General features: G+C 37.1%; 1 long non-coding RNA gene across 1 annotated transcript; it reads left to right on the top strand.

Moving 5' to 3' along the window:
* The first annotated feature begins 6,737 nt into the window (after positions 1-6,737).
* LOC134678469 (uncharacterized) lies at positions 6,738-8,245 on the top strand. Its single transcript, XR_010100187.1, has 2 exons — positions 6,738-6,922; positions 8,012-8,245. It is a non-coding gene; the product is annotated as an uncharacterized LOC134678469 (long non-coding RNA).

The following is an 8,245-nucleotide window of genomic DNA, read 5'->3' as shown; positions in this document are numbered from 1 at the left end:
GAAGTTTGCTTGGTAATGTAAATCATATATTTTTTTTAGTTTTACCTTTCTCTTATTTTAGAAGTTACAGGGGGGGGGGCTTCGAGCAACACAGGCTTCCGACACGACACGTGGGAAGGGAGGGGCCCAAGCGATATCTCACCGTACAAATCTTTCTGCCATTTTTCGCGGGGGGAAGGTGCACAGTGGCACTTCTCACACACTTACATACAAAATCCAATCAGAGGCCCTACCGCGAACCACGTTCGACGTGTTGCCTCTCTATGGCACTTGTAAATTCATACGTAAGTGTGACAGGGAGGCAACACGTCGAACGTGGTTCGCGGTAGGCCCTCTGTAATGACGACACAAATACATACAAAATGACACACGTCAAAGACAAATCTTGCAAACCTCGATCTCTTTTGTGTACGGACGAGTGACTAGTGTCACAACACGCACACTAACACATTTCCGTTGAAGTATGTCAATGTATTCTGAGAGATGAGAAGTCGGATTTGTCGCTCGACCGATCCGCAATTTGTACTGAGCGAGCAAAATCGATAAATCCAACAATTACTTGAGACTAAAATATAATAATTATATTTAAATGTAATTAAACGTATGATATGTAAAAAAAAATATTACATGTGAAATGTAACACTTTCTTTTTGTAAATTTGACGTCCCCGACCTCTTTTTATAACAAAAAACCGAGCAAACAGGCATTTTTGTGCAGCAGTGTTCACGCGCGCGTCTGGACTCGGTCTAGTGAAAAATCCAAGTGCAACTAGTTTTATTACCCGCGCTAGATTAGATTGACGCGCTAATCTTGTACCTCGGCAGAGGGGAAATAGTGCGAATGCCGCCTCCCTTCCGTGTTGCTCGAAGGGGGGGGGGGCACACACATTTTACCACTACTTTGGAAGTGCCTCTCGCGCAAACTATTCAGTTTAGAAAAAAATGATATTATAAACCTCAATATCATTTTTGAAGACCTATTCATAAATACCCCACACGTATAATAGGTTTGATGAAAAAAAATCTTTGAGTTTCAGTTCTAAGTATAGTACCTAAGTAGTAGGGCACCCCCAAAAAATTTATTTTTCTATTTTTGTGTGAAATGAAAATCTTAATGCAGTTCACAGAATACATTTACTTACCAAGTTTCAACAGTATAGTTCTTATAGTTTCGGAAAAAAGTTGCTGTGACATACGGACGGAGAGACAGACAGACATGAGTGACATGGCGAATCCATAAGAGCCAACAGGAGTGGTAATTTCTCCATACAAACGTAGTCCTCGTTTTCCTCCGTGGTTTTTGAAGCTAGAGCAATGATTTTTTCAACACAGATTAATATTGTCAATATCTGTGTCGGACCGTTTTGCTTTTTTTGATATTTTTATTTTTTAAGGCGCTAGAGCCCTTCAAAAATGGCCAAAATGGCCTAATTGACTATGCCGCAATGAGAGGCGTGGTATTCAAAACTGATATCAATTAGCCAAAAAAGCAAAACGGTCCGACACAGATAATTTCATAATCATTTAGATTTCCAAATTTGGTTACGATTGGTTAAGTTTTGGAGGAGGAAAAAGAGGAGTACGAAACCTCGATTTTTGTCATTTTTACGCAGGATTTTTCGCCTCGGCTGCAGTTGTCCCTATCGCACAATTTTAGGGGCGGAGTCAAGTTTCTAAATACGTACACAGCCAGAAAAGTGATGGGCAATAGTCGACATTTAATGTCGATAATCTAGTGATGTAAGAAGTTATCGATAAACCGTCTTGTGTGAAAATATCTAGATCCTCCTAAGACACAAGGGGTTTTGCGTTGAGAGGGAACACAGTTTTGTAGTTACATAGGTACAATCTATTTTGAACTTTTTGATTCTAATATTTCAAATTAGAAATCAAAATCAAAAATATTTTATTGCATGGTTATGGGTTTACAAAATTTTTAGGTACAGTCACGCTCCGTAATTTAAGGTCCTAGCTAGGGAATCATCAATCATCATCATTGAACATTATGAAAACAATAGGCATAGATTATAGAGACAGACGAATTATACATGCATTATATAAGGAACAGGAAACTATAGTCGAAATAGGACAAGAAAAAGGAAAGGCGAAAGTAAGACAGGGAGTGCGTCAGGGTTGTCCACTCTCGCCATTAATTTTTAATATATTCATCGAAACCGCCATAAGAAAAATTGTTGAAATAGGAAAGGGGGGTGTCAAAATTAACGGAGAAAAGTTTTATTTCGTTAGGTTTGCAGATGACATAGCAGCAATAGCAGAAAATTCTATAGAACTAGAACAGCTTGTAACGGAAATGGACCACATATTTACAGAATTTGGACTTAAGATCAACATCAATAAAACAAAAACATTAATAACATCTAAGCATAATAACAAAATAGACCCTATTCAAATCAGAAATACAGCAATTGAGCAAGTAAAAAGTTTTAAATACTTAGGAAGCATTATAACATGCGACTCCAGATGTACTTCGGATATCACCACACGCATAGCCATGGCTAAAAAAGCTTTCAACGCCAAGAAACACCTGCTTAAAGCAAAGATATCCCGAAACATCAGAAAGCGATTTATCAAGACCTACGTCTGGAGTATAGCGTTATATGCAAGCGAGACGTGGACATTAACCCAGCGTGATAGAGACAGATTGAGCGCTTTTGAAATGTGGACATGGAGAAGAATGGAAGGAATAAGCTGGAAAGAGAGGAAAACAAATACGGAAGTATTAAATTTGGTAGGTGAGAAGAGATCTCTGCTAAAAACAATTGAAAACAGAAGGGGAAACATGTTGGGGCACCTGATACGTCACGATAATTACATAAAGTCTATAATTGAAGGCAGAATAGAAGAACAGAGAGGCAGAGGAAGACCGAGACGTGCATATATTGACCAGGCCAAAGAGAAAATTAATGTAGTGACGTATCAGGAACTCAAAACAGTAGCAGAGAAGAGAACGGAATGGCGAATACTCCACCGACAAGAGCTAGGCTCTTAAGAACAATGATGATGATGATGAGCTAGGGAATGCAATCTCGCACCAAGATTGGCGATTCGAGATCTCGCACGAAAAATCCGAATCGAGATTGGGTGTTTCGAGATCTCGACAGTCAGATTTTCGGGATCGAGATTAATATCTCGACGAGATCGAATTTGACAAAGTAACTAAAAATGTGTTATTTTAACACATTCAACACCAAGAACCCGACTGTCGGGTACACTGTTCGTAGCGACTACGCGCTACATACGACGAAACCGTGGCTACGCGCTACGAGCGTAACCCGTAGCACTTAGTGGTATTGAATGTGTTAATCAATAATCTCTAAGAATTCCATAGATATAGACATCGTAAAATCGGGCGTATCGAGATATTCCTAGGAATATAATGAAACGCCGACATTTCATGATCTGCCTAGCGAACACCAGCCATTTTGCGCAAATCTCAAGGTGTGATATTCTGATATTCCTATAGTCTATAGGCAAATTAAACAAAAGTCGTCTCCTTCACGAATTTCGTCGACATCTCTTCTAAATACCTAAAACTGGTATGGACGTGTTCCTCGTGGTCTCCAGAATATGAATAAACCGGTTTTTATTTTATGGAGGGGGGGGGGATGTGTCGAAAAAAGGAAGGAAAAAGTGGGCGGCCGACCAGCATTGATATTTGTTCACGTCTTTAGTCCTATGGGACCGATTGGTTCGTGTGAGATGTCGTTTGAAAGAGTATTAAACGTGCAATTATTGTTTTATAATAACCGTAGTCATGACTGTAGTCATTTACAAAATATTTAAAATATATGATTTTTTACCGTGCATGGATGGCATAAGTACTGACAAAACATGCGTCTAACTCAATAAAATATAACTTTACCGCAATTAATGTTATTATAAAATATACGAAAAATTTCATTAGCTTTCCAATAACATACGTTTTATTGATGTATGATATTATACATATAACAAAGTAATGATGAATTTTGTTCCGTCACGTAAATGGCGGGCGACCGACCTGAACTGATCATTATTTCTCGGGTTCTATTTTACTGATCAATTGGTGATGCATACCATTAGAAAGAATATTAAATATACTATAATTGGTTTCTAATAACCGTAGTCATAACTGTAGTCACTTACAAAATCATTGAAAATATGTATATGATTTCTCGATCAATTATTTTACAATGCGCCCGCTATGAAGCTAGGAATATCAAAGAATGCATTGCTCTGATGGATCTGCCGTCTCTTTCATAAGGAAGATCGTGATATGCCTGGGTTAATATTAGATCAGGAAATGGTGGCGTTTCATGATACGCCAAGGATTACGATTTTACGATATGCCGCCGACATACTATTTATGTATTTAAGGTACCTCATGTTATATTTTGAAAATAACAACAACAAATTAAATATTTAACATAAAATCAATTTTAATTTTTACTTTACTTCTATGAAATGCTATCGATGTTAAACCACTATTTACCTTTACTTAGAAACTGCTTAACAATAATAGAGCTAAAGCCGGACACATAATAGCACTGCCTGAACACTGAACAACATGAATCTAAGGTCATATATTACTTAAAACAAAGTATTTCACTTTCAGTCTTGTTCGAGATCTCGAATACATTAATCGAGATCTCGACCGAGATTGCATATATCGAGATTTCCTGTCAACTAGGTTAAATTTCGAAAATACGTGCGAGATCTCGAAATTGCGAGATCTAGATAGCATTCCCTAGTCCTAGCTGAATTGGTTGTTTCATACACTTACTCTATAGAATGTCCAATCCTGCCTTACAAAGACGTTAATATTTATATTTGTCATGTCTATACTTCGTTTCTGAGCATTATTGAAAAAAAAAATACTTACTTGATACTAGTATTAACCACTCAGTACATAAATAGGGTAATTCGCCAGTAACAGGCCACTATTAGTAACTGGCCACGCCAAACCAAAAATGAATTCTATTCACCTATAAATAGAATTCATTTTAGTATAAGGTGGCCAGTTATTGAAACCTTATACCTACTAAAATGAATTCTGTATAGAGGTGAATAGAATTCATTTTTAGTTTAGGGCGGCCAGTTACTGGCGAATTACCCTATTCGATATCGAGTTCCGTAAACGTAAGCCGGGTAAGTAAAAAAGTTCAATCGCAATAGGGTAATTCGTCAGTGGCCACCCCAAACCAAAAATGAATTATATTCACCTATAAAAAGAATTAATTTTAGTATAAAGTGCCCAGTTATTGAAGTTATTGAAACCTTATACTAAAATAAATTCTGTTTATAGGATTCATTTTTAGTTTAGGGCGGCCAGTTATTAAAAGTGGCCAGTTACTGGCGAATTACCCTACTTAGTAGTAGCAGTAACAAAAAGTGGCAATGCAAATTGCAATCAGTGAGGTGCGCGCCAGCGTGAGTACGGGCGCACCGCACGCGTCTGTGTGCGTGCATTACACATACAACAAATACAGTCTCTCACGCCGCGGTTACGCCCCGTCAGAGCGACGGGTATATTCAGCTTGAAATCTCAAAATTGACTTTTAGCTCAGCTCCCGTTTCGTCATAAGGGTTCCGGTTTTTGCCATTTGGCTACGGAACCCTAAAAAAAGTAGATATAGTAGATCTTGTCAGTAGAAAATGGCGGCAAATTTGAAAAATGCAGGCGCCAAGGGATTTCGTCTCATAGCTTAACTTCAATCTCGGGTAAATCCATCTGTTAGATTATGCGATTTTAATATTAAGAAAAAGTTGATATAGTTGGTCAAGCAGATCTTGTCAGTAAAAAAAGGCGGTAAATTTGAAAAATGCAGGTGCGAAGGGATATCGTCTCATAGAAAATTTGAATTTCGCTCCTTTTTCTCCTGACAAGATTTGCTTGACCATCTATATTTGCTAAGAGGGTCGAATAGATTTACCCGAATTTGAAGTTAATATAGCGACACATTTGTAGAATAAATGCTTGCTAGTCAGATCCGGTGCAGTATTCTTAGGATCCTAACAGCAGTGTTCTTAGGACTCAACTTCGTTTCATTTTGTAACTTCGGCCCTCAATAGTTGTTTTACAAGGGGGCAAAGTTGTTGATTAACCGCTCGTGCAAATATTGATACTCGAGCAAGCCAAAGATTGAAAAATGGAATCTTGATCGAGCGTTGCGAGGGTTTCAAAGCACGAGAGTTACCTAATAAAGAAAATTTGCCCCTGAGTGAAACACGAAATTTTTCACCACACCAACCCGAGGCAAATATTAAATGTAAAATATCAAACAAAATCAAATCCAAATGAATGTTATTAAATATTTATCATCCAAAATTAAAGTAGTATCATCATTTTTAAAGTCAATTCTACCAGCAAACATAATAAAACAATTCAGCTTATGCATTTGATTATTTTGCCTCACATGTGAATAAAATGCAACTTTGCTATCAGTTTTTGAAGTGCAAAGTACCTAAGCCTTTCCGAGCTGGTGTGGTGAAAAATACTATATATATATCATACTTTTCAGGTATCTAATATAAGTTACCATAATTTTAATCAGTCCGCGCTTTGACAATGTATAATAATCTTAACTTTGCACATTTTTGTGATCTTAAATACGTAAGAACTATAAAGACTCCCACCCCCCTTTCCCTCTAGGAAAAAATAAGACACCCCCTATATCATGTGGCTCTCGAATGAACGGTACGGACGGTAGGTACGGCAATGTTTACATGTTTCAGCTCTATATTAAAAAAAACTTCCGGCAAAAAATCCTTCCGGTGATGTCAGCAGTCTCAAGCACAATGAGGCCTCCTCCTAAGGCGTATGATATGCGCTGTAATGGCGGACGCCAACCAGATCTCACAACTACAAAACAGTGCCAAATTACGCGTAAACGTTAGGAGAATACCATCGCTTTATGACATTGGTAAGTAAGTAGGTTATTAGGCGCTAGATAAACTTCTAATATTTCCAAGGGTTATGGGGGTCTCAGGAATAATGCAAAATCTAACCCTATCACTTTGAATAGTATTTTATACAATCATAATATAATGGAGTACTTTTCAGTCGAGTACAAGCTTCGTGCCCATATTGGGTACGAGATTGCATACGAGGCCCTGGTGCTTGCTCTCTGGTAAATTCAATTTTTAAACAGTTTTTTTCTTGATTTTGGCCACCGTAACCTATGGAGACTAACGAGCAACGCTAACCCGTTTTCGTAGTCTATGGATGTTTCTTATATTTAGGATGTCAGATGCGCGTTTCTGACCATGAAGCAATTGTTTCCAGTTTTCCACTATAAAACCTAAAATAATTAATTTGAGCTATGGTATTGTTTAATTCTCTTATAGTTGAGTTAGGAGCCCATACATTAAGAGTACCCATTTACAGTTAGGTATACGGAGTCTTAATTCAACAATTCTACTCGTCGTCTGTAAGGTACCTTTACAGTCGACGAGTAGAAAAAAGTGTTATATGTTTTTATTATTTGCTGGTGTTACAGGCAACACCCGGTATACTTACCGTGTTTTTGTTGAATTCCGTTAACTTCGCGGTATGGTTTAGTACTTACTTTTAAGAAAACAATTTTATTTTAATATTTTTTAATTTAAAATAAATTAATTTATTAAATGTTGCATATAGCGTTGTTGTAATACGGGCATTACATTTAACTCAACCTAAAATTAAAAACTGTGACATATCCGAGATAGCACTTAGGTACTTTTAGCAGAAAAAGTATAAACTCCGTACTAAACACTAATCAATATGTAAACAGGCCCTAAGGCAAGTGTATACACGCTCGTAGGGGCGAAAACAGATACAAGTAAATTATTGATTATCTCCGAAATGGAGTTAATTAGACTCCATCTTCATCATCTTGGAGGGAATCAGATACTAAATTAAAGATATTAATCAGATATTAATTAATTTAGTAATGCACCCTTGAAATTAACGGAAATAAAAAACATAGGTAGGTAATACAATATTATGCCTACAATAAAGTTATATGTTTCAGTTCGGTGAGGCAAAGGTTCGGTTGGTGCAGTTCACAGTTCATAGTACATCTTCAGCTGAACGGATAAAATGACAGGACATAAGGAAGACACTTGAGCTTGTATTTTTGATATGTAGTAGTTTTGAGATGGTTTTATCTTTCAGAAAATTACGCGTGTGGATATTACTATTTTTAAATACCTAATTAGGCAGTGGACAAGACTAATTAATTAAATAATGTTTTTATTGTAAGAGT

Source organism: Cydia fagiglandana, chromosome Z (genome assembly GCF_963556715.1).
Source record: "Cydia fagiglandana chromosome Z, ilCydFagi1.1, whole genome shotgun sequence".
Lineage (NCBI taxonomy): Eukaryota > Metazoa > Arthropoda > Insecta > Lepidoptera > Tortricidae > Cydia > Cydia fagiglandana.
This window is presented reverse-complemented; position numbering and strand designations above follow the sequence as displayed.